General features: G+C 37.7%; 1 protein-coding gene across 6 annotated transcripts in view; it reads left to right on the top strand.

Moving 5' to 3' along the window:
• Positions 1-27450, top strand: part of SIPA1L1 (signal induced proliferation associated 1 like 1) — a 230561-nt gene that overhangs the window by 8926 nt on the left and 194185 nt on the right. For all 6 annotated transcript variants that reach the window (XM_052782299.1, XM_052782296.1, XM_052782302.1 and 3 more), the window contains one exon: positions 14393-14495. The gene's annotated coding sequence lies outside the window, so the exon portion shown is untranslated. The remainder of the gene's footprint in view (positions 1-14392; positions 14496-27450) is intronic.

Below are 27450 nucleotides of genomic sequence, written 5' to 3'. Positions count from 1 at the left end.
GAAGTTAGTCATTATCTGCTGATTGCTGGCATCATTAAATCTCAGTTTTTTGGTATGTAAGTCAGTGCTTACATACCTGAGCAGCTGAACTGAGGTCTTCCATCCTTGCATCGTTGAAGTATCTTTTTGTTCTTGGATCTTAAGTGTAATGACTTACCTCAAACTGCCAACAACTTTATGCCTGCCAAGGGCAAGAGTGCAAATGTTGTGAATGTGCTCTTTAACTAAGAGATATAATGCATCTCTTCTGAAAATTGGGGTGGGGGGAACAGTCAGTTTAATTCAGAACAACTTAGCAGTTGTGCAGAGCTGGCCACATGAAAAATATTCGTATGCAAGGTAAACATTGCCTCTTGTAAAAGTACAAAATGCCCAGAGAGAAAATGTCTGAAGTGCTGGGGGAGGGGAGAGACTTTTCCTGTTCCGTGTTTTTTGTAAACCTGCACTTTGCTTAAAACCAAAAAACCCGAAGCAATTTATAGTAGTTGCCAAATGCTCCTAAATATGATGCAGTCTAACTTCAGGTGACAGGTTTCTTCAGGTTCTTGAGGCAGGGGATTAAGTGACTTGGGGCTAAATAAGACAGGCCTCACAAACTGATATAAGGAGAGAAATTAAGGAACAGTTAAAGAAGGAATTTGTAGATAAATTCCTCATTTCACCTTTCAGTTATGTGTAATAGCAAGAGGTAATTAGAATTAAGAGAACAAGGATCAAACTTGAAATAATTGACATGGAGAGCTGGTGGACAATTTAAAATAAAGTAGCACTTTGATCACTTATTTGTTTGGAACATATTGGAAAGTAGTGCTGTGAACATTAGGGAAGCTGGAGAAGGGTAATAAGAATTGTTAGATCGTTGACTATTAGACAGAAAAATTTGGGTTCAGATGAGGAGGAATTGTAAATGATTGTAGTGTTGTTTGCCTTACAGTTGTCAGTTTTTATAATGTGGAGGACTAAAAGATTTTTGGCGGAACAATGAGCTTCCATTTGACATGGCATTAAAGCATTCAGAATAATCATAACTGATGCTTACTTTTTGGTAGGTAACAGTACTGAAAAAGCAATTTTTTGAATTGTGTTTAAATACTGTAGCTGAAACTGTATGAACAAGTGAATCATAGGTTCTGTTTCTCCCTCTCCCTCCCTCTTTTGCCCGAGTGTTTTAATTTAGAGAAGAAGGGTCCAAAGATTTTTGTGATTTTCCAGCTTTAAAAGTGAGAGAAGAATTGAAGATCTATTTGAAGGGAGGTGGGAGAAGAATCAGCACAGCTCTATAAAGATGAAGCTAAATGCTTAAAACTGTGACTAGTTTCTTAAATTTGATTCCTGCTTTCCTGCAGAATGACTAGCTTTCTTTCCAGGTATTGTCAGAAAACATGGCTAGAATTAATTCTTACTTGAAACTTAGCTACAAATTAGAACTTTATTGCTTGTAACAGATAAGTTGCATGAGGATAGAATAGACAGTGTACCTGATTGTGTGGTCATTCATACTCGCTTTTTTACATGGGGAAAGAAAAGGGCTTGTGGAACACTACTGCTCTACTTGAGTAACATCTTACAGGTTGCAGTAAAAACTCTTGGCTCTGCTACAGTATGTGGGTGTTAGGTGCTTGCAGGTAAAGTCATTTAATGTTAGTGTTTAATAGTACTTTTGAAAATGAAGTAATTGTATGCATAGTATAATGCAAAATACCCTTAAATAGTGGTTGGTTTCTGCATTACACTTGTTGCTTTCTTGTTGCTGATAAAGGAGGTACAAAAAAACCTTTCCACGTTAGAGGTTGAAAGCAATTTTGCCAGGTAGAAAAATTGCCTTTCTTAAGGTGGTGTGTTTTTTCTTTTTGAAGCTTGTGTTAGTGCTGAGTGACTGCTCTGTTTGCACTGAGTTTCTGACTTAAAAATGTTAATAGCAGTAGCTGTCTTGTTTGCTGTAACCCTTCTTCGTTATCACCTTAGTCTTAGCTGAGATGCCAAAAGCCCTTGAAATGTATGGAAGCTTCAGGTAGATTAGTCACTTGAATACTGGCACCCTGGGTTGCAAGGCAATGTGTTATATTATCCCTGTGGTCAAAATTTGGAACTGAAGACTTAGGGTACTATTGAAGTGCCACTGCTGTTCAATTTGTAACCATGTTAATTAGTGCTGAATGTCATTAAGATGAACATATGCAATATTAATAAAACTACTTGTGAAATTGAGCTGTTGTCATTATCTCACTGAATAGTTGTACTGAAAAGTTGCTTGGCTTTTCCCCAGAAGAAAGACAATTGAGAAGGGCTTACAGTGTGCCCCTTGAGCTGTAGCTGTCCCTTGGGAACAGCTCATCTGGTCTCAGCCACCTCTTCTGAGACACTAGATGGTCAGAGATCTGGCTGCAGGGGAAGGGACTGTTTTAATAGCAGTATACAGCTTTGAGAGTACCCTCTTCTCAGGGCCTTTTCTTGTCTTGTGAACAAAAGCCAGTTGTCCCAGTCTCATGATTACATGTGAGGAGCAGGCTGTTGCTTCTGGTAAAGTTAATACGATCTGATCTGTTCCTTTTTTTCATCTGAAAGGCTGCTGGGAAAGAAGGGGTATGTGTGGGGAAGGTCCTGTAAATTCTTTCTACTGGTGGCAGAAACAATTACTTTTGGGATGAAGTTTGATTTCCTTACCCCCCCCCCCCCTTAGTTTTAGACAATACTACCTAACAATTCAAAAAAAAAAATGGGAAGTGAATCAAGCAGGATAATTACAACATTGACAATAGTATTTTATACTTGTGTCTGTACCTTCATGGACTGGAAAGGGCCAGAGCCCTAATCTGACATTTTAGGCAAAATAAGGAATCATCTACATAGCTAATGTGGTGCAGCATAGTTGCATGATAATTGTGCTGCTCTGCATTGAGTGCGCTCCACTCGTTTATAGGTACTAATGAGATTGTATTTTGATGTGACATTACTGTAATATCAGTGCCTCGTATTCATTCATTAGTTTACCTCATTGACTTTGTGAAATAAGGAAATGCAGATGCCCTTGAGCAAGTTGTTTTAACATGCACATGAGAAATCTGTAATAGTGTCAGAGAAGAAGCTGCCTTGGGCTTTAGATTTCATCTTACTATGGATGAATTTATTCAAAACTGTAAAGCTGTGCTGGAGACTCTTGAGCCAGCTCTGAGGAATCTCGTGGCTATGTCCACGCTTGTCTGCAGCCCGCTTTCTGGTCTTCAGAGTGGCTCTGCATGGCTCAAACCCTTACTGTTTACTGGGAACAGTTCTTAACCTTATGGAATCTCCTGTACATCAATGTCTGTTAGTAAACTTGGAACAAAACCGTGACAGTTACGGGTTAGTGCTCAAACCTGCGCCCTGGCCTTATTTTAATTCTTACAGCTTTAGCTCACAGTGCCTACATGGCACGATGCAACACTGTGCTGAGTTTGTAGCTTGCATCCGAATAGCATTTAATAGCAGTAGCATAGCGTTGCATATGAGCTAACTAGTCTTCCTCTTCAGTGGGGCTTGCAGAGCTCACGGACAGTGTTGTGCTAATGTGGCTGTCGCGTTACTGGTTCTGGTGTTAGTCCAGCAGGTTTAGCTCAAAGGTCAGAAGATCAATGGGGCCAGCTTAATAGCTGGCATGCTACAAATTAAAATAATACTGGAATAAATTGCTCTTTGGATTTTAATTGCCTGCTAGACATCCCTATCTTAGTGAACTCTTACGCATCTTGACCTTTAGCAATAGAGAATGAGATGGTCTATAAAATTGCAAAAAGAATAAAACAGACTGCACACAGAACGAGTAAATGAAATGTGCAGAAATTGTCAAATCTAAGGCCATTGAAATGTATTTTAAAGTGTTCCTTTAAATCTGGATTAATATCTGGTGGGGGCTTTCAAGTTGTGTTCAGGAAGAATTGTGTTCAAAAGTTACATGTGAAGTACTGCCTTGCTGTACCTCAGAGAATGTCTATGCTGACACCATGCTGTGTGAGAGGAGGCCAGTGTGCCTCACATCGTCACTCTTGCAGCTTTTCCATTTTAGTTTTTGTCTAGTTCTAGCAAACACATGGACGGTGTTCTTTAGCTCAGAGCTAGCTCGAGTATCTGTGCTGCATGGCAGTCACTGCTGAGGTTGCAGTTGCTGTATCCTAGTTTTCTGATAACAGGTTTGAGGCAAGGTTGCCCTCAAAGTTTTTGGTTTCCTATGGAAACCAACTTGTGTGGTTATGCTCTGTGTGTGCCTGCCTGTTTGCTTTTCTTCTAACACTTCTTCCTTCTCCCCAGCCTCCTAAATATTTTGAATTTGATGGCTTTTGTTCTAGCCCCTTACGCACACCTAGAGTCCAACGGGCTTTGTAAAAGCAGACTACTGGGTGCATGAGATTGAGTTCCAGCGGTGGCAAGAGCTGCAGCATGCACAAGGATGTTGTTAGTCACCAGAGAAGCTGTGTGATTAACACAGTTGCATGGCAGAAACTTCAGCTGAGTGTATGTGTTCTTATATATCAAATCTGGTCAAATATGAGAGAGAGATTTGAAGGTACTGGGCTTTGTTAGTTCATGTAACTACTTGTTCTGTATAGGTTTCTGTCAAGCCTTCCAAAATAAGTGCAGAAGAGAAAATGTGATGGGAGCCTGTAGTGATATCTGTATTTAGGTTGCTTAATAGTTTCTGCTGTTAAGTGTCCTATGAGCTTTCTTCTTTTTTTACCACTTCTCTCCAGAATTGTTAACACTACCATTGTGTGAGCAGCTTTTGTGGTTTTTTTGGTAGAGGAAATCACTTGGTATCAGGGAGACGTCTTTTTCTTTTTTCTTCCTTCCCCCCAAAGTATAACAGTGTTACTGTTGAAAAATAGAATATTGGTTACCAGGAGCTTTCTCATACTAGCTTTTCTCAAGAGGAATCTTGTCTACATGCTCTGAGATGTATGAATGTTTTAAGGTTGGGCTCATCCTGCAAACTTCTATGAACATGTGGGATCCATCAGAGGAGCCCAAACACAAATGGGATCCTGCCCTTTCACTGTACCAATTCACTGTCACCAGATGCTCCTGGCTTCCTCTCGGCTGCCTGGTGCTTCCTGGCAAGTGTGTTTATAAGGCTTTGTTGAAAGGAGGTGATGTGATGAGTGTGAAAGATTGTTCTTGCTTTTGCTTGTCTGACCAGTTAAAACTTGAGCATTTTTCTTGTTCAAATTCTTCCTGTTCTGTTTGAGAAGCCAAGCAGGTTCCTTTGGTACCTAGTCAAGGGACGCAGAGGCTAATTGTCCTCACTGGATATGTGGTAGGGGAGACCATCCAAACAGGACATCCTGACTTTGAGAAAAGGTTGTATCTTCTGCGCTTGTAATGCTTTTGAGTGTCGGACAATAAGGCTGCAGGTAAAGCAGGATTTGTAATGATTTATTTTTAAACTTGGGATTGATTACAAGCTAGGTTTGCAATGTGAGATCTGTCCCTTTTTTGAGAGGCAAAACAAAGTGTATATATCCGAGATGCTAAAGTCTTTGAATAAGTTGCATATTGACTTTGGTTGTCTGTGACAGTGGCACCATGTGAAGCAGTAACTGGGCCAGACTCCTCTTTCTGCCTCTTGATCTCAGCAACTGCCGTATGATGTGCATTCTGGGCTCAGTAAGCTCTTGCCTTCTTCCTCATCGCTCCTGAGAGTGGAGATCTTTGATATCTCTTCCCTTCAAGAGTTGAGGAGGATACTGGTTTCTTCACCTGCACTGACTATTTGCAAGGCCTAATACTAGACCATAATGATTCACGAATCTTCTAGGGTAATAACTTTTTTTTTTTTTTGGCTGCCTTGATAACACAGTTTTGCAGTTTAGGTGACAGTAGTCTGTCAAAGTCTAAACCTTTTTCAGCTATTTGGCATCAGTCAGCACTGGAGCGTTAGGCTGTAGAGCTGCTATATCACACAGTGCTTTTAACTTTCCTCTTGGTAAAAAGAGGAGAGAAAAATAGCACAGAAAGCTATGTTAGTTGGTGGGAAGAGTATGTAATAATATATCCAAACTTATCTTAAGGTTATGAAGTTAGAACACTGGCTCAAGAGCGCTGCAAGCAGGGCTTTAGGACTCCCATTGCTGGGTCAAAAGTATAGTTGTCATACATAAAGTATCAATCTCATAAATTATTCTGTTTGCTTTAATTAAAGCAAAAAAACCCCAAACGTACCAGGTAGCAGCATGACGTATTTGCATTAAGCATTATTTTAGACCACTATGATTTTATACTGGATTAGATATTATGCACTTTCCTGCCACTGATACCAATTTGGTATCATGTTCTGGCGCACTGGATAAAATTTGATCACATACCTAAGTCTCCTTTGGATCAAACTTACCATGGTTGGTGATGTGGTAGTGCAGAGATTTGCTGTTAGTGGTCGTGAAACCAGCATTTCATCTTCTTTAACTTCCTGACAACTTTATCTCTACAAATGTTTGAGAAAGTTTACTTTTCAATTTTATTTGTAACTAGCAAATAACTTAAAATAGTATTTGTTTCTATTCAGTCTTTGAATGATTAAACGAGGGATGATCTTTGTGTATGTTGTACAACCACTATTGTCTAAAGGTATGGAAGGATGCTTTCAGATGTGGTAAACACTGATCTTTGTTACATTTATCTTCATTTTGTTCACCATCTATTTTTAATGTTATGCTAAAAACAAAGCCTATTTCTAATTCTGTAAAAGGGGAAAAAAATAATTCAGCCCTAGTGAAGCGAATTCTTTCTTGAATTCTCTTTAATATTTTTGATACATACAAACCCACAAATCTTTTGTCTGGAGAATGTTTAAAAAAAAAAGACAAGGGGCCATTAGAGGAAAAGATTTTAATGGGATCGTAAATGTTCTATTTGGATCTGTCTTATTAGGCTTGGCTTGGAAATTGAATCTCCTTCTGAAGGCATTCACATATTCGAAGTTCTCAGTTATTGACCTGATTCTACTCTGAGCTGCTATTTACGTTTCAGTTTTTTGACTGAAGTCAAAGTCTTTTGACCTTTCTTTGGAAACGGGGAAAACATACTCTTTTTGGGTTGTGACTAAGTATTTTCTTAAAACTCAAAAAAATTTGACGTAGGGTCTGGGAGCAGTTTTCTACAGAGTAGGAGATGCTGAGGTTCATAAGTAGTGTTGGGGTGCTACAGAACATGTCTGAATCTACACTGTCAAAGAGTGCAGGGTGAGGAGATTCAACTGTTATTATAACAGTGGGAAACTTTTGACAAAATGTTTGATAAGGACATGGTGTAAGATGAATTTTTTTTTGATTTTGATCTGTGGCAGGTTTTAAAAATTTCCAACTATTTGTGTATGCATTCCATTAAAAGTTTTACTTCCCCCCCCCCCCCCCCCCCCCCGCTGCTGCCAGTGGCTTTTATCAGCAATGTTTAGAAAGACCTAGAGAGATTTCTGTTTCTTTTAGTGTTTTTTCATGTGCAATGAAACAGGAGTGTCTTCTGTTTACATGTCCTGGTTTCAGCTGGGATAGAGTTAACTGTCTTCCTAGTAGCTGGTACAGTGCTGTGTTTTGAGTTCAGTATGTGAAGAATGTTGATAACACTGATGTTTTCAGTTGTTGCTCAGTAGTGTTTAGACTAATGTCAAGGATTTTTCAGCTTCTCATGCCCAGTCAGTGAGAAAGCTGGAGGGGCACAAGAAGTTGGCACAGGACACAGCCAGGGCAGCTGACCCAAACTGGCCAACGGTGTATTCCATACCATGTGACGTCCCATCCAGTATAGGAACGGGGAAGTGGGGGGGCAGGGATTCGCCGCTCGGGGACTGGCGGGGTGTCGGTCGGCGGGTGGTGAGCAATTGCACTGCGCATCATTTGTACATTCCAATCCTTTCATTATTTCTGTTGTCATTTTATTAGTGTTATCATTATCATTATTAGTTTCTTCTTTTTCTGTTCTATTAAACCGTTCTTATCTCAACCCACGGGTTTTGCTTCTTTTCCTGATTTTCTCCCCCATCCCGCTGGGTGGGGGGGAAGTGAGTGAGCGGCTGCGTGGTGTTTAGTTGCTGGCTGGGGTTAAACCACGACATTACATCTTCTACAAGCTGAGGAGTCTTTCCTTGGCTTGATTATTGGATGTTTATGGTATGACCATGTCTAGAGGCATCTAGCAAAATATGCAAAATACTATGCAAGTATAGCTCAGATTCTGCAGATGGATGTGTGTATGCAGACCTTCCTGTTTTCATGGAGGCTAACCTTCACTGACTCTGCAGCTGCAGTTACCTTAATGATTCTGTGTTCTTAGTTGGCAGGGAGCTCTGGAGATGGTCTAGTCCAACCCCACTGCTCAAAGCAGGGTCAGCTAGAGCAGGTTCCTCGGGACATTGTCTGGTTGAGTTTTGAACATCTCTGAGGATGGAAACTCTATAGTCTCTCTGTGTGACCCGTTTCAGTGTTCAGTCACCCTTACAGTAAATTTTTTTTAATGTTTATTGGATGTTTTGGATGTGTAACGTTGCAGTTTTAAGTATTTCTGAACAGTGCATCAGCACAGTGCCTGTCAGAAGTCGAGGGAAGAGATTCTCCAGGATACTATTCAAAAATTGTGTTTCATTGTTTGATTTCTATTCTCTTTCTGTTTGTGAGCTACATAGCAACTGCAAGATAGAGCTACTTATTGGATCTCTCCATTAGATAAGGAACAGAATGACAAATTCAGTTTTTGATCTGCTAGTCGGATACAACTCTTACCTAATGTGTTACGCTTTCTGAAAAGCTTTTAAAGAACATCATCCATATTGTTGGTGTTTTGCTGGCCTGTAGAAGCAGGTGACATAGTCCTTCTGCAGGTATGCACAGAAATGTCCAGTCTTTCTGTGGAAGGTTGACACACACATGATTTAGATCTACAGCTTGCATTTAAAGAGTTAGTTTTGATGCATACATGTGAGTCAGAGTCTGCTAGAGGTCTGTTTTTCTCTTTTCTGGAAAGAACAGCGTCTTTTTTCTTAGGAAAATGGGGGGGGAAATGCATAGAAGACAGTTCACTGCTTCATCTCTGTACCTCCAGAAAAGCTTGGTACTATAGTCTGAATTGTACTTCTTCAGGGAAACTGATATTTGTGTGCTTTGCTGTTTGTTCTTCTATTTACCACACTTCTAATGGTAGCTAAAGCACAGCTCAGATTTACAGCAAAATTTACTACTTATTTTTAGGTGATGGCTGTTTTGTATCAAATATGATGCTGCACAGGTGGTTTTGGAAACCCCACTCATTCCACACAAAGCCAGTATTTTGCAGATATATCTCTCTGTTGCACTGTAGTAATTCAATAACTAATTGGAGAGCAGCATCGAAAATTGGGATGAAAATTTTGATGGGTAGTCTCCAGAGTTGTAGACTGATTTAGTCTGAGAGGGACCTCGAACTCATCTGGTCCAACCTGTCCCACTGAAAGCATGGCTAGTGTAAATTGAAGGTGTACAATGATAGTGAGTTTAGCTTAGTCTTTGCTATAATCTCCCTTTAGGTAGATGTAGAAAGCAAGCTGATCCCCCAAGTGTTTTCCAGAGTAACAAACCCAGCTGGCTCAGCCTGTCCTTGTTCCATATGTACTTTGGCCCCCTAACTGCTTGATGGTCTCTCTGCTGAGCTTGCTTCAGTCCATCTTTCTTATACTGGGCAGTCTATGACTGGACACACTCCTTCAGCTGAGATCTCACTAGTGCTGAGTAAAAGTGTCACTTGCTAGGTTTAGACAGAGCACTGACAAGCACTGCAAGGCAAATATTGTTAACTTACCCACAGCCTGAGGTGGTGCATTTTCAGAAATGTCTATTTTTATTCCTAGACACATGAAGGACCTTTGATTGAGTCATTTTTTACCATATCACTGTTTCCAGAAAGGGTTATTTACGTTGTCTAGCTTGAAGTAGACTTTCTAATTCATAGCCAAACTTGTTTCACACAGCTGCAGCTTTAATCAATGTATTTCTCTGCTCTTTGAAGTTTCTTTCTGTCTAAATTGAACTGGGTAGTCACACGACATTTTAGTTATCCTACTGATGTATTTTGCCTTGTGTGGCATGTTATATTGGTTTATATCATATTTCTTCAAGCCAGCCATCAAACAAACCGTCGTGGTTGTCTGAGTGGAAAAAGTAGTTTTCTGCCCGCTTTATTCTTAGTGTCAGCTTTCAATTTATAAATTACTGTTTGTTTGATCTGCATGGAGGGATGCGCTTTGCACCATACTTTAATGTGTCATAGTTAAAATCAGTAAGTCATGCCTGAATAAATGCCTATGGGAGAAATGTGAAAGCGGGCATTCTTAGAAACAGTGAGTAGGGGAACGAAATGGTGATGGGGAGCAGAGACAGTGAATATATTTTTGTTCAGCGTGGATCAATCTTCCATGTGAACCTGTGGAAAGAGACACTGCCCTTGCTACTTGCATCTTTTGCCATATTGTTTGTGACATCTAGCGGGCTGCACGGTGCTGCCAGAGCAGGAGCTAGCTGCGGGTAGAAGCTGTCTTGGTCTGGAGTCCAGGTCATCCTGAATTCAGACCCTTGGCTTCAGTTCAGGTCTCTCCTACAGTAACATTTTCTTTCAGTCATACGACTCTGATTTTTGCCAAAGACTAACTTCAGCTAAAACTTGCTGGAACCTCCACAACATTATTTTTTGGCAACTGCAGCACTTGTGCCATGGGCTATCTGCAGGTTGGATTGCTAGCTTTGTTTATAAGATACCATGTAGTGTTTCAGGACATAAGGACAAATTAGCTTGCAGCCTGTGCTTGTCACAGCTGTCTTGCCTTTCACCTCATGGGAAAAGATTTATCAGGCATAATTATGTCTAATTGAGCCACTCTTGCTATCTTGCCAATGTTACTTTTTTCTTTTAATTTGATCAGTGGACACAGATGAGATAAAAATGTAAACAGTGTGTATTTGAATGGCTTCATGCTTCTTAGATTATTTATATGATTCTTTTAATCTGCCATGGAATTATGTGGGTTGTCACGTGGAGTTTCAGGTAACTCCAGTTTTCTACCTCCTAGAGTTTATTTTATTCCCATGAGGAAGGTTTATTTTTTTTATCACCTGTACAGGACAAACTTATTTTTGTAATGTAACTGCAACTTGCTTTCTGTGGTCACAGGCCTGGGCTTTCTAAACTATGATTTGTTCTTTTAAAACAACTTGTAAAAGTGCGTGCTCTCCATGAGAGACTTGTCTGTGTTAAAACTGCAGTAAAAGCCTTGTCGGGGCCTTTTTTTTTTTTTTTTTTAAACTGTCAGAGTAGTGCATGTCTGCTTTTTCTTTCCCTTAGTTTGCTTTCATAACGGCTTCAGGTGAACATTGACTTCCCCCTGCCCCCCCTTTGCTCTTTTCATGTCACCTGAAGAAAAAGAACATCCACAGTATTTATGGTTACAAACTTTTTTTAAAGTTTGAAACTATTACATGCATTTCTTACAGAAACTTCACTGTTCAGGAGCTTCTAAAATAACACTGGAAGTAAAAAGGCTTATCAGCTAAGATATTAGTATAGCTAATGGTGGTACTTTCTGCTTTTTTTAGTGGATTTTATTTTTGTTGCTCAGATTCCTAACAGTATGTTGAAATAATATTTATAGTAGATGTGGGTCAACTAAAACTCACTAAACTTGTGGCAACCTACTTTTTGGTTTATACATGTAATTCATGAACATTTTGGGAGAAAGCAAAGCTGCATTGTAGGGTGGGGAGTCTCTGCCTTAGTTTATATGAAATAGGGATGGCTTTTATATGGGAAGCTGTACAGACGTTACTGTTTCTGGGTGAAGGTCTGTCTGGTGTCCTGGATGTCTTGAAATACAAATGGTATTTGCATTTTGAAGACTGAGGGATTGGGAGATGAAAATAAAAGGAAGGGAAATAAAACTTGTTAATTCAGACTTGAGTTTCCTTTACATGTGAATTGTTCTGTCTGTGGAATTGCTTGTAGGATGGATAAGCTGAAGAAACTTGCAGTATGGTAAACTTGAATTAATTGTTCTTTCTTTGCCACTAAGTGCATTATTAAGCTTTTTTTCCTGTTAAAAACTGGATATTCTTGGTGGCAAAATATTAGAATAGCTAGAAATATTTGACTTGTAGCCTAAGTCAATCTTTAGTTGGAGAGGGAGGTTTGCATATGTGTGGGAATTATTCTAAAACTGCTTTCTGTCATCATTTTCTTCTAGGACAGTGGTCTACATCAGATAAACATTTAGTATATGTCTTGATTGTAATATGTGAATTATTAAGTCGGCTCATTTTTGCTTTTGCTAAGAAGGTTGAATCTGAAGATCTTGCTGGCTGTATCTGCATTTTCGTATATACCAAATGCAGGTTTAGTTATGGAAACTAAACCTGCTTTAAAGCAACTGTAGCCAAGGTGCTTGCAGTCCTGTTTCTCTTTAGTCCCTAGCTTCCCAACTAGTGAATTCAAAGAAATAATCTAATAAATGTAAATATGTGTTAGTTTTTGATTTCCACATCCTCAGAAAAAAAAAGCCTCAAAAAACCTGAACCACCACCCTCCCTCCCAAAAAGCTGAGAGGAAAAAAGAGAAATTCCTGGTAAAATGCCTTCTCTATCTTGGCAATCATACAGAGTGGTAGTGCTGCTCTTCCTGTGCCCATGTGCTTGTAGAAGGTTCAACATGTCTCACTGACAGCACGTGCAATGCTCTTATCAGGGAGTGCCTGGAAAACAGAGGTTCCCAGGCTGTGATATGCCTTTCACAAAAAGTAATGCATCAGCCTGGATTATTGAACTGAATGCTTTGCCTGTACATCACGCATAAAACTGTTAAGGGATGCCTGTGTTTAGTCTCTTGCACTTGATCATAAATTTGTGTTCTTAGTTGGTTGTGACTTCATCAGACTGATCTAAAATTGCTTGAGCAAATAGGAGAATTGGTTTAGTGCTGAGGAGCAGAAGGCACTAGTGGGGCACTAGTATTTTTTTTGCAAAGGCAACATAAGGTTCTGTAGGCAGGTAGTTGGCCTTGCTGATGCTTTTTTTTTTTTAAGCTGATGCTTTTGAAAAGTTCTGTGAGAATTGCTTCAATTAATGAGTTTCATCTTTTTTTGACAATTCTTTCTTTCCATTTTCACTGATGGGAGAATACATGATACAGAATACTAGCTTGATTAGTCTTTGTTTTCATGTGTTTTAGTAGATAAAATGGAGACTGTTCTTAAAAGCTAAATTCCACTTTGCGTAATTGCATCCACACTAAGTGAGTAGATCAAACAGTAATTAACTGAACCATTGGCTAATGACCACTGGAAGAGGAGAGAAATTAATGGGCAGGAGGGGTGTGCTGCTGTTGAACTCTAGACCTGTACCAGGTTGTCTTTTGGTTGAGAGCCTTTACTAAGAAAAAATGCTGCTGATTTGGCATACTATTTTATAGCGTGACTACTGGTCACTGCGTCTCCTGAAGGGTAAGCCTTAACTCCAGTCTGCAAAAAGAAGTAAAAACTGATATCAGAACATGTGTTCCAGGTATAATCACATTTCCATATTTTTAAATTGAGGCTAATAACAAACACTATTAATGGTTGCAATTTTCATACTTTATTGTGATAATGGCTTTCAGTTAAGTTGTATGTAAGAAGCTTCTGGCTGTATACATTTGTTGGGACATAAACATTTCATTTTTAAAATTTACTGATTCACAGTTCTGGTCATGTGTAAAGAGGGAAACAGAGTTAAACTTGAAGTAGCTCGGTACATCTAAGGCTACTGCTGTACCACTGCTGAGAGACTTTGGTAAAGGTCACCTTAAGTATCAGAGGAGGGTTAATTAGGAAAAACAACAAACCACCAAGCACAAAACCACTGGTTGTTTCTGCTAATAAACATATGGATCTGGCAAGTTCTCCTACCATCTTAAGGTATCCGTTCCTTCGCAGAACCAAGTGGTTCAGAGCGGTGTTATTCCTGTGCTTAAGTTGCTGTTATTACTGTGGGATGTGAATGGCTGATGTTTTCGTCAGACAAGTGTTCAAACTGATGGTTCAGCTAAAGGATGATCTTGCCAAAAGGGCTTTTTGTGTTTTGAACAAATTGCACAAATTGATTCCTTTTGTATACCTAAAGGAATACTGAAGCATATGGTGCATCCATAATTGAACTTGCCATGTAGTCTTACTCAGTTTATCAGTTCGCTCTGTGAATTGCTTATATGGTTACAACTGTGACTAAAATTTTTCTTGGTAAGTTTTTTTTTTTATGAAAGAAGAGAACAAGTTTAGAACACTTACTTTGGAGGAAAAAGGGATTTTTTTTGGGGGGGGTGGGGGATGGTATCATGATGCTGTTGCCATAAAATGAAATCTCCAACTTTTGGTATATTTTAGGTGAAACCCATTCTTTGGACTTGACCAGATATTAACTCTGACAGGAATGAAAATCTGAAGATTTTTGTGAACTTACAGCTATCTAAAGGAATTGATGAGCAGGGTAAGAATTCACTTATCTTGCATAAACCTTACTTTTGTGGATATTTGGCTACTGCAGTACAGAATGTGCCACTTCCTGCTACGTAAGTGGAAAGAACAAAGGAAATTATGAAGGGTAAAGACAGCAGTCAAGTTCAGTCTTTCTCTGTTCCAGCATAAGGCAAAATATCATCATTCTGAATACTTAAACCTGGAAAATGGTGGTGGCAGACATGAAGTGCTTTCCGCAGTACAGATCTATGGTGGCAGAGCACTAAGTTTATTGAGGGAAAGGAGGTGAATTTTTTGGGGTCTGTTTATTTTGAAATATAAGAATAAAGTGAAGTGCCCTGTTGGCTATGAAACCAAGAGGAAGCAGAGCATTTTTTGAACTGTTTTTAGTATATAGAGGTAATGACTATTACTAAAGAATAACTTCAGGGAGTTGCTTTGGATTTGAAATATCCTGAAATGCTTTTCATTTGAATTTGAAAAGATATTTTTTTTTCTTGTCAGATATTAAAGTTTTGCCTGATAATTTTTTGGCATGCAGTAGAAAGCTCACATTGTGAAGAAGCTTGAACAGAAGTGGACTGAGAACAAAACCTCCCATTTCTTTTGAAGATCTATTCCACAATGTATAGTTAAACAATATCTGGATTTCTCTGTGTTATACCACTTGACTTCTTTAGCTTCATAGCTATAGGTGATTCATTGTAACAGTTTCTGACCTTTTGTTCTTGTGGGCTCTGTGTTGTTAATGGACTCAAAAGTAAAATGACTTTTTAAAAAATTACATTGTAGGAATTTAGAAGGGTCTTGATGGACAGGAAGGATCATCCTGTGGCAAAATTGACTTAGTACAGTCACTTTACACTTGGAAGTTCTTTTATTTCTACCAAATAAAATGTAATTCCTGCAATGCAATGCTAGCATGGATTTGGCTTAATTTTTCTTTTTAAATATGAAGAGTTTCTCTGCTTGATGTGGTGGAGCAGGGGAAAGTAATTTGCCTGTGTGCAGGTGGATTTTTTTCATGTTTCCTAAAACAAGGACAACTGAGGGCAGAGTAAAGGTGGTTTTAACATACACTGTGGTGTTACAGGTAAGCTAACCATAGTTTAGGTCCTCTTTGCTCCTTGCGGATTAGAAAATTATTGAAAATGTTAACTTTTTTCCTTAGTGCCTTATTTTGAAGAGTACTTAGGCTCTTCAGTGTAATGAGTTCAGTTTTCTTCCCTAAAATGGTTTATACTTTGTCTTTAATTGCAGTTTGGGCTGGTTTTGATAGAAGGGTAGTTTGTGAATTTTCAAAATTTCTTAGGTAATTGCTACCTAAGTTGAACTGTGCAGAGATATCCCTTGTTAATCTGTTGTGCGCCAAATGGCCCTCTTTTCTGAATATTAGTGAGCCAATCTTATGTGCCCAAAGGAGCAATGCCTGGTTAATATAGTTTGGTTGTGGGTTTGGTGTGTGGTTTTTTTGGTTTTTTTTTTTTTTTTAATTTGAAAGCTCTAAGCTCATATAAACACCTAAGGCTGAAATGTGCTTAAGTGCAGGTTTTGGCGGCCTGTATTTCACTCAATCTCCTTTGCAGTTTTGATATTGAGAGATGTGTCTCCCAAATCTGTTTGCGAGTCCCTTTTCTAGGCTGTCAAACAACTTAACATAGTATACTTAATGACAAACTAGAGTGCCTTATGTGTCAGATCTACACCTGAAAGTACATTATGACTGGCCTCTTTTATTGCTAGATTTTGCTTCTGGGCCTTCCTCCCAGGTACATCACTGCTGCACAAGTCATTGAGTCATTTTGCTGTCTATCCTCCTCCACCTTGTACATGCTTGCACAATTGAGAAGGCAGTGGAAAGGCAAGAAGCTGCACCAAAAGATTTGCTTATCAAACCACATCCTAAAAAGAGTGTGGAAACTTTAGGTGTTTCTGGGTCTTTATATGTTTCCTTCTCTGAAGACCAGCAAAGCTAGTAAATATATTTTTAAAGAGCAGTGGATCAAACTGGAAAAGGAAATTGCTTATCTGAAAATCTGAAAGCTGGTATAACTTTTATCTGTAAAACAGAAAGAACATAGGTTGAAACAAATGCAACTTTGTGAGTGTAGTGCAGCTGCTATCTCATTCTGAGAGAATTCACAGCCACAACAATTCTTCTGTAATTCTTTTGTTTTTATATCTTTCTGCAATGAGGATGTTAATTGAGGCTGCTGTCTGTCATTTTGGGCACTAGAAACTGGGATGAGACAAAGTCTCTTTCTTTGCACAATACGCAGCTGTTGGATGAGAATAATCTAGTTATGTTTTAAGCTGTACTTGAAATCTATAGGTGGCAGATTCCTTCTTCCCCCCCCCGCCCCTTGGGACTGTGTTACTCCTTTCATTTCTGAGCGCAGTTTGGGGTGGGGGGAACAACCCACCTAACCAGAATCAGTGATCTGAGGTATTTATGAATTTTCTGTGTGTTCCTGTAATGAAAGTTACTATTCTGCTTTTTTTTCTTTCCTCTCTCAAATCTGTATTACAATGGCATGGGTAGCACTGCCAGCTATGTGCATAGCAGATTGCTTCTGTGAATGCATTCCAACAGGTGTGTTGTTTTTGTTTTCCTGGCATTTATTTTGCAATTTACTATGAACATAATACTTTACATCTGTATTTCAGTCTAGTTCGAACAAGTTTAGCTCAAGTAGTGGTTGAGCTGTGGTTTTGATGGAATGATTGTTTGGCAAGCTTTGTCTGTAAACACTTTGGTGCTTTCAGCACATCATATTTTGGGGCAGCCATAAAGCAATTGCATAATCTTAAATTATGTGCTTTACAAATAAGAGATGTTTATAAGGATTGCATGCAAGCCTTGAGCAGTTCAAAATTTGGTGCGTGAAAAAGGATCTAACTTCTTGTCAGTATCCGAGGCTTTATTTTAAAAACTTCTTTTTTTTTTTCATTACATGCATAGTTCAACCTAATATGAATCTTCTGATGATACAGGAATGTGTGGGACTTGTTTCAGGTTTTATAAGTGCTGCTTAATGAAGCATGTTATTCAACTTTGGTTGCTAGTCTGTAGTTTCAGGTGACTCATTTGTGACCCTTGTGACATTCTACCCTGCCCCAAATGGTGGCTAGAGAACTTTGATTTATTAAGAGAAAGTTCTGGTAGCATTCAGGAAATGCTGAATGTCATATGTACTGAAAAATGAGAGAACAACACTTCTTTTGATAATCTGAGAGTGACTTACATGCTTATTAATCAAAACTGTTTTACATGTATCAGTTTTGGGGACTACTAAATCTAAGCTTTAAATACTGCTAAAACTATACCTAACAGCTGCCCCTGTCCCTTTTTTTTTTTTTTTTTTTTAATAATATGAGGGGAGAAATATAAGAAACAGGTTATTACAAGCAGTTGTTTTTACAGTGTTCTACTAGCTTCAGGACTGCCAGCGCTGGAGATGACAGATTTAGGGTATTATATTAAGAAGTGCCTGATCTTCAGTGGATTAACTTCTTGAATCAAACCATAATTCTGACCCTGATGTTGTCCTGTGGTCACAATTACATATTGCAGAGAAGAAAATTGCTCTTAAGTTCCTTGTTAAACTCTGGTTATCTTACTGAGATTTCACTAATGCATGTATAGCATGGATAACTATTTCCTGCTCATGTTCATGATTTTAGCTGTGGCTTTTTTTTTTAAAATCCTTCCAAGGCCATAATTGTCGGTAATTTTTGTTTGTATGGAAGCCATGCTGTATTTCTGTCACTTTTTCTCTAGTCCCTCTCTCATCTTTTTGAATAATGTGATTGACAAACAGTAGCCAGGAAGATCCATGGTAGATTGTATGTGGTGATGATTACTGTTTTGTTTTCCTTTCTAAAACAGCCCAATTCTTTTCACTTGCCTTTTGATGGTGTAAAGCCGGTATTTTCGGTGAATTATCCATAGTGACTTCAAATCTTTTTCTGAAGGGTTAACAACAAATGTGAAGCCCGTTAAAATCTAGATTCACTTGAGGTTATTTTTCCCTTCCTATTGTGTTTATTGGCAATGGATTTCATCTAACATTTTATTTCATAATCAGCCCATCACTGTGCAAGCTTTCTGTAGCTATCCACAGTGACTTTCAGACAAGATTATTCTGACTAATTCTGAATTTGAATCTCAAACTTCTTAGCTTTGCAAAGTTTACAGAAGTTTCTGTATTTGTCAGTTTACTCCATGTTTATGAGCATAGGTCAAAGTGTAGATCCTTGAGAAAGGTTATCGGTACATCATCCTCTTCCCTTCTTTTTTTTTTTTTTTTTTTTTTTTTTCCTCCCTTGGTCACCATTTTAAAAAGCTTATTGCTTCTGCTTATCTCCCACTTCATATTTGTTGATGGTTTATAATTTCCAGTAACTTCTCTCGCTCTGTGAGAATCTGGTTTCTTTAAGACCCTTCAGTGAGAGATCTTGCTATTCTCCTAAACTTCCACGTATAATCTTGAACTTTTCGTATGTATTACATTGAATAGTTTTTGTATGCTTATTGTCTCCTTTAGCAAACCCTAAGTGGTTGGACTTCTCTTTATGGAAATCGGGGTGCTTTACTTTGTACTGTATTGTAAAGAAACTATGTTTTTCTTTCAACAGGCAAGCGAAGTAAGATGAATAATAAGAAGTATGTCTAGCAGAGCCAAAAGGCACACCTTGTAGTTGTGGCAATGGCATGAGATAACTCTGAATGCGTTTTAACCTGTTGCATTATGCTGCCTTCAACCCAAGCTGCTGCACAGTAGAACTGGAAATATTTGAAAGACACATGTTCCCTGCCAATTGTAAGGCAACCACACCCTGACTTGTTTGCTACACTTATGAAGGTGCATTTTTAATATATTGTAAACAGTTCCTCATGGTTGCTGTGTAATAAGAAGCTGATTTAATGAAGTTTCTGAAAGGAACCAGTACTGTAAATCTCAGCTTTACTTAACAGGTTCTTTTGTTTGAACACTTTAAACTGTTGAATAAAATGTGTGACTGCAGTTAAGTTTAACTGTGTACGTAGTAGTGTGATACAGCTGAGGCAGCTCTTTGTTTCTGTTCCCTGTGCTCAGGTGGTGGGGAAGTCTCCCAGGGTGCTGCCTTCCCTGAACCTTCCTCCTCACCCCCTCGCTGGCTGGGTAAATCAATATGCTGCAAATACACAGGTGTATTTTAGACCTGTCAGTATCCTGGTAGCTGGCTGATGGTCAGAGCTGTACTATGTAGAGGGGTGGCTAGTATGCATGTTTTGAGAGCCAGTATGGTAATGTGAAGTAATCATTTGCACTAGATTTTGAGGATATCTGAGAGGCATCATCTTATATTTCAGATAGCAAGGGGAAGATGCTGAGAATAATTCAAGTCTGTCTGCCTTTAGAAGTGTTTCTCTGAGACTTCTAAATGACATATAAGAAAGGAAATCTCTGTTGGCTGGGCTCTGGGGTTACAAAATGCCAAATATAATACTTGTGAAGTAGTACATGAATGAAGTACATATTGTATCTCATAGTGTCTCAAGTGATAAATGTTAATTCTAGAAAGATATTCTGAAAAATCACATAATAATCCTAATGTAATTAGTGTTTCATAGGTGATGTTTGTGTAAGTTCATTTTGCTTTTGAAAATTAATTACAAGTACAGCATGATGCTCTGTGATACTTCTGAGATAAATCTGTTCTTCGGTATTGCAGAAAAAAAAATTACATGACTACAAGATAAACGAAACAAATCCTCCAAGGTTTCATGTTGGTATCCACAAAGAGAAAATCCTCTTTTCTGATCTGTTCTTGGGCATGAAATTATGGGAATAACAAGGACACTTACTGCTTTTAGTTGTACCCAAAGAATGATTTTTTTTTTTGTGGTCAATGACTACATTGCTTTCTACCAAAGCATCTAGTCTTTTATTTCTAGGTGCTTTTATAGTTAGAAAATAGTGCCTGATGGAGAAAATATATAAGTGGTGTTCTCTCAAGATGTGCTCCCAGACATAATTATTGCTCAGTAGTAGAATAAGGAGATCTTTGTAATATAAATAATGTTTCTTCTCTTGTTCTGTAGGTTCCTATGGTATTTCTTTTACCAGTCCTGTTACCTTGAAATGAATTTTTACATCCCAAATATATCATTGTTGCAAATAGTCAGCAAGCATACATTTTTATTTTTGAAGTTCTTTGCTGCTTTAAGGGATCAGTCAAACTTTTTCTGATGGCAGCTCAAGTGCTAGAACACAAAATGGCAGTTTCCATAAAAATGTGCCAGCTCATAGAACTGCTGTGAAGTGACCAAATGTGGTTCTGTCTGAAGCCTGAAGAAGATAGGAAACTAACTGGACATGTCATTCTTCTGTGCACTTGAATGCCTTCAGTTTACCTGCTTTATGTTTTGACTACTGCTTGTCCTTTACTACTTTTGATATTCCATACCCAGGTAGGTCATGGGACTCTGTTGTGGTTCAACAGTAGTTCTGAGAATCTGCCTCATCTTTCATAGATGAGGTAGTCTGCAGATAAATGATAGATCTACCTACAATACTTGAATATTTTATTATTATGAAAGTGGGGACCCCCCCCCCCCCAAACTTTTACAGGTAAATTTCCATAATTAAATACCAGCTCTCTTGTATCTTCCTTTTTTTTTTTTTTTTAAATTGATGCTCATAAGGTTCTTGTAAGATATTTGTTGCCACTGACTTGCTCTGCTGATGCCAATTGTTAAGTCGTGACTAAACTTGTGAATAGGGAGGTGACATGTAAACCACAGGCTGACCATAAACTGCAAGCTGACCAGAAGGAGCTGAAAATAATCTGTGAATTAAATACTGTAAGGAACTGAAAATAATCTGTGAACTAACTACTTCAGCCAGGAAGTCACTGGGAAGCAAAATGGTCCCTCCAAAATACCGGGCTGCAATTATTTCTTGAAACAGCGGCTTTGGGTAATCTGGGAGAATACAAAATTTAGGAAGTTACGTGCTATTCCTGGATTTTGAGTAAAGCCCTACTATCATTGATGAATATTTACTGTATTTCTGTATGCACACCTTCCCCCCAATCCTTCTCCCCTGTTATAAAGAGCAGTACTACTTTCTGCTATTTATTTCTTGTTAAACATTGGGGGAGGAAGTAGAGAGTGTGATATGACTAACCTACATTAAAAATAATTAAAACCATAGTTGTATAGTGGTTCTTCACTGATAAAAGAGCAATTTAAATGTATTTCTCTTTGTTGTAATTAGCTTAATGTAAGTAAGTGATTACATTTCCATTACACTTCTAAAGTAATCTGAGTTTTAAAAACAGAAGCAGTATTATCTCAGTATGCCATGTTACTGTGTAATGGGCTATAATAATAAAACAAAATTCTAATTTTGAAACTATATTCAAGAAGACTTTTCTTAGCATTTGGAGTTTTTTGTGCCAGTAAAAAAATTTTAGCAAGTTTTTTGTAGAGGGGGAAGACATTAGTTAATGGATTTGGCAGTAAAAATATTTTAAAATGAATTCTGGTAATCTGAGGCATCCCTGACACATTCAGGAAACAAATAAATATAATGTATGTACATTTTAATTGTGCATGAGATCAAGCCTAGGTACGTGATCGTGGCAGTTGACACTATGTGGGATTTAGCATTGGAGTTGAATCTCTGTGGGCTGCCTGATGCAGAACAGTGTATTTATTTAATGAATGGTTCTATTTCTGAACTTGCCTTGGCAAGTTGCAGTTGGCTAGTGAGGTTGAAAGATTTAGTATAAGGATTTTTTTCTTCTAAAACTACATATTACATTTTGGCGTAGCTTGTAAGATTCTGAAATTGGGAAGTCGGTAAAACAGAAAATAGTGTTTCTTCCTAAAACATACTTGAAGTAGTCCACTTACAAAAAAATTGTAAACACGTAAAAATAGTAAAACTTGAAGCCTGCTAAGCATACATGACTCTTCATCTCCACTGATAATCAGGAACAGGTCTATGTGATATTTCAAGGTCTCACCTGTATAGTCTACTAAGGCCTCCTGACTTAAGAAAAGCAGCATTGTATTCTCAGATTTCTGGAAAGGTTTCATTATTAGATGGCTTTAAAAGCAAAACTTTGTTGCCATGACCAATTAATGTAGTACGGTGCTATACTGTCAAAGGTTATTTCTGTTGTTATTGTTGTTACACCTCATAACAAATTACATTGAGATCAGTATTGGTAATGAGAATTCCAATTTTAGACTCGTTTCATTTTTCACACTTTGCATTTCTAGGCTAGGTGAGTTTTTTTTATTTGACACTTTGAAATGGTTGTAACTAACAGTCTCACAAAAAGTTTTTCTTATTTCTGAGGAAGAATTTTCAAACACATCTTTTAATCTTGAGTAAGAAAATAGTTGAATGATTTGTTATAGTAATTTTTACTTACAATTGTACATTTGCTCTGATTAATGTCTTAACTTGTTTTTGTCAAAAAGTAAGTTATTTTATTGTTGCCTTTTGATAAAAATGGTTTTTCACTACTTTTTTAAAAAATATAACCCATAAGGAGAAAGCTGATCTCACAAAAAAGTGTTATGACTTAAGTCCACTTGTTGCCACAGCATAATTGCATGCAAATATACAGATGTTTACACAAGGATGTTTTGAGTTGATGGGAGCTCTATGTGGATAATGAGCAGAAGACTGTTTTAATATGTCATACAACTGTGGTGACCATGAATGTATGCTTTGAGCTTTTATTTATTGCCCTAGTTCATAACTTTCTGCCTTTTCTTTGTGGGGAACCCAGTCCTGTATTTTGCATGGTAATTTTTTTTTACTTTGCAGTGTAGAGTAGGGGTGGAAGATCTTTTGGAGCCAAATAATTTGATCCAGATCCAATTAGCTTATAGGTGCATAAAAAACAGGTATTAATTTAAAACAGCAAAGTTCAATTAACAAAGAGAATGTGTTGTGTTTTTTTTCCTACCAGGTTCCAGAATGATAGGAACAAATAGTAATGCAAAACCATGTGAGAACTTGGTTCATGTGCTAAACATTATTCCACCAAGACCAGCTTCTACATTATTATAACCATGTATATTATTATAAGCATACATAACCATGTATTTTATATATGTGTATATGCATATTTCAGAGTGCTTATGGTCTTCAGACTCTAGAAAAGAGTTGCTGTGTACTGTACCTGTAAAGGTTATTTACTCTCATGTCTGGTTAATGAGTCTGTTTCATCAAGCAAGTCCATTAGTTCCTGAAAATAGTATCTGCTCATAGAAATCTGAGTAGCAAAGTCCATCTCATAACTTGAGCTATGAGTTAAGCTTGCAGCTGTGTGGATGTACTGGATTTCAGGGAATAAGCTTTTGAGGAATCGGGGAATAGAAGACGGTACATCTCTTACCATGTTTTGTTTAATGTTTCTATACCCTGCTACTAATGGTCCTATCAGAAGTATGTTACTCTGCAAAAGCTGAGCTGAAAAACTTTTATTACTTACTATGCATTTATAAGGGAAAAAAAATTAATGCAGAGACCTCCGGTGCTGTTCTTTTTTAATTCTTATTGTGAAACAATCTTTCTTCTCAAGATACAATTCCTCATCTGTTTCCAATGTCAAAGGATAGACAAAGAGCTTTGAAAGTAATAATTACTTAAAGGCATGTGAGAGAGAAATATCTTGCATTGGAATCTTCATTCTATTTTTGCTCATGCTCTCCATGAGTGGTTTTTGTATTTTCTCGTTTCTTTAGTGCTTTTTTCCAGTTAAAAATGAAGTGTGGGGAGATACAAACTCCATAAATTTTTTTCTTTTGAGTTACAAGGCCTTTGAAGACTTTGTTACTCATCAAGAGAAATGAATTTTCAGAGTATGGATTCTAATGCTTGCATACATTTTATATACTAGGCTTCACTTTGGGGTAATATTTTACTGGCATCAGTCACTGTGTAGCACAGAGCTGCTTTGTGAGGAGCACTGACTTCTTTGTAGCCTGCCAAAAAGTGTATGTGGGTTGATGGCATGAATGCCATCCTTTGGATGAAATTTTCTGATGCCAGGATTAAGCCACAAAAAGTGGAAGTTAAAAACACCGATACTGAGTCTGTTATTTAAAAAAAAAAAAAAAAAATTAGTCTTTCAGTATAGAATGCTGAAAAATAAAAATCAACAGTTGCTTGATGTTTTTTCACATTTAGACACTTTAACTTTTTCCAAAACATTTTGAAATTTGTGGGTGCTTCTTTCAAAAATAAAGTAAGATTAAGCATTTCAGTGGTATGCTGAGTAAGCAGGAAATTTTGAAAGTAAATATTATCTAGTTCTATTAAGTTCTTTGTCTACTGTCTTTAAGTAGAATTTTAGAGTTACTAGATGCTTTGCAATTCAGTGTTTGGTTTGCTACCTCAAGAGGGAATAATACTAAAGTCATTGTCTTCCTTGACCTGAAGTTTTGTGGTGGTTGTATAAGGCAGTTACAGTTTGTGAGCACAAAAAATGGGGTGAAGGGCAAATCATGTAAGTTATTTCATGAAAACAATGGGATTTGAGATGTCTGAGAATATGTTTTCATTAAATATCCCATTTCCTAACTACATAGTTTTCTACTACAGATTCTGATTTCCCTAGTGGAAATGCATTGTTCTGAAACCACGAGCAAAAAAGTAATTCAGCTAAAATTTGACGAAGGATCCTAAAATTAAGTTTAAAACCTGTATTGAAAATGAGATTTGATCTTTGTGGTAGGTTACAGAACTGGCTGATTTCAGACCTTCTCTAAATGTACATCACGTTCAAAAGTCAACTCCCACAATGCGTGTCATTGGAGAATGTCCTGTGTAGTTTTTGTTTCAGCCAAAGCTAAAACAGGATCCCATGCGTAAGGTGAGGCTTCATGATGGAAGCAACCTAAAATTGCACTGCTGCTACATAATTTCTTGTTGCTGAAGCATTCTACTTGCCATTCTTGCAATAGTACTAACAGGTTGGTGTATAGACACTGAATCACATCAGCTCATGGATCTGCACAGATTTTCTTTTTTTGACTTCTTGAGGTGGGGTTTTTTTGTTGGGTTTTTTTTTTTGTTTTTTTTTTTTTTTGCTTCTCAGCCGGAGCAGCAAGTGATCCAACTTGCTGCTTACTACATACTAGTGTGGAAACAAGGGAGGATTGAGATTGTGTGGCTGAGACACAGCATCTTCTGCCAACCAATGCAGTGTTGAATGGTCCTAATGCAGTTGTGAAATTTCAGTATTTTACTGCTTATGGTGTCATAGAAATTTGCTTTTGCATATCTTAATATAAGATAATCCAGCTATAAAAAAAATTAAGCCTAATTAAGTTAACTTGTTCTGAAATCTTTTTAGAAAGGCTTCCACAATCTGAATAGCTCTTTTCCTTCCTTCCTTTTTGTCCTTTACAAAAACAATCTGAACTATTTTCTGCAGTTTTGTTGCATCAACTTCCTTTCTGTATCTGATCATTATTTCCACAAAGCAGAGAACTATGATAGGTGGGTGTATTTTTTTTGATTTAAAAAAATCCGTAGGATGAGAAAATGCTGTATTGGCTGGTACGGCCTGTGCAATTAAAGTAAAAAAGTAAAAAGTTTTGTTTTTCATTTTAAACTAGTGATAAGCACAGCATATCGGCACGAAATTTTTGAGGGAATGTATTCAAGTAAAAGTCATGTAAAAGAATTTTATCAAAATCGTAATTGCTTTGGAAAGGCACGCAGCATTTTCTGCATGTTTAATTCATTATTTTCTTTATATTCCTGTTTGGTATTCTGTTTAGCTTGCTATACCCCCATTAAAGATTACTGTGTTGTACCTTCACTAAACACTAAATGTTGCTTTTTATAAAATGCATTGTGTAACTTGTTTGTTCTTTGGCTTCCTTATGGAAAGGATATCCTGTATTTGTTTACATTTGTGGATTGCCATACTTTCTTGTCAATTTTGTAAATGCCATTGCATTTAATATCCTCATGCTTTCTATCTTATGATAAAAAGATTTGATGATAATGCGTTACCGGACTGTTCCTTATTACAGATGGTTTGAAATGAGAGCTAGACTAAAACTAGAAGTAAATGTGAAGTTAGCAAATATTTCTGAAATGAGTAGTGTGTGAGACTGGGGGGGGGTGTTTGAAAGGGCACGCATCGGCTGTGGGAGGAAAGGTGTAAAGCAGACAAAAAGTCACAACATGTAAGTATTGTTAAGGGAAGGAGGCTGTCATGTACAGGGCCTGTGTGACCAGGACGAGGAGGTGCGACAGCGTTGTGGTAATAGTGGATGTGCATCCTCCTTCTTTCCTGTTTGTACTTGGGGGGGGGGGGGCGGGGAAGTGATCAAGCTATTCAGTGGAGCTTCTTTTAGGCACCAAATATGCTCATTTGGAAAGTAAGAATGGCAGAATGTCTCTGTTTTTGTGTCAGTTTCTCTATCCCTTGCTTCCAGGAGGGTGGTTATCAGGAAATCTTGTAGTCCTGTGTCTGGTAGAGATAAGAGTAAAGCATGAGTGCTGGGAAACAGTGTAAGTCACTTACGTGAAATTTAACTTGAGATTCTGCTTTAGAAAAAAGGGCCATATGCTGAAGAATGTCAACACATGTTCACAGAAATGAGTAATTATGAAGTGGAACTTAGTCTCACATAACATTCATATCTATTTAAAAAACATAAAATTACTTTTTCTGAAGTAAATAGCTGAAGTTTGTTTGTCCAGCCCTTTAGATAGCCAAATCTTGTGGTTGATACAGAATAGTACATTATCAGACTGCGAAATAGAAAAGATAAGTATGATTTCTAAATGAATATGCTAAAAATAATTTTCCAGAGTGTAGACATGAGTGCTACTGTGAAGATGGTGCAGATGCTCATAACTGGATTATTGAACATGATGTATTCTTACCCTATTTAAAAAAAGGCAATGAAATGTGCTCAGTCACTGGTGTTG

The sequence above is a fragment of the Harpia harpyja genome, chromosome 3, assembly GCF_026419915.1.
Source record: "Harpia harpyja isolate bHarHar1 chromosome 3, bHarHar1 primary haplotype, whole genome shotgun sequence".
NCBI lineage: Eukaryota > Metazoa > Chordata > Aves > Accipitriformes > Accipitridae > Harpia > Harpia harpyja.
Note: the sequence above shows the minus strand (reverse complement) of the source record. Positions and strands in the feature narration are given on the sequence as shown.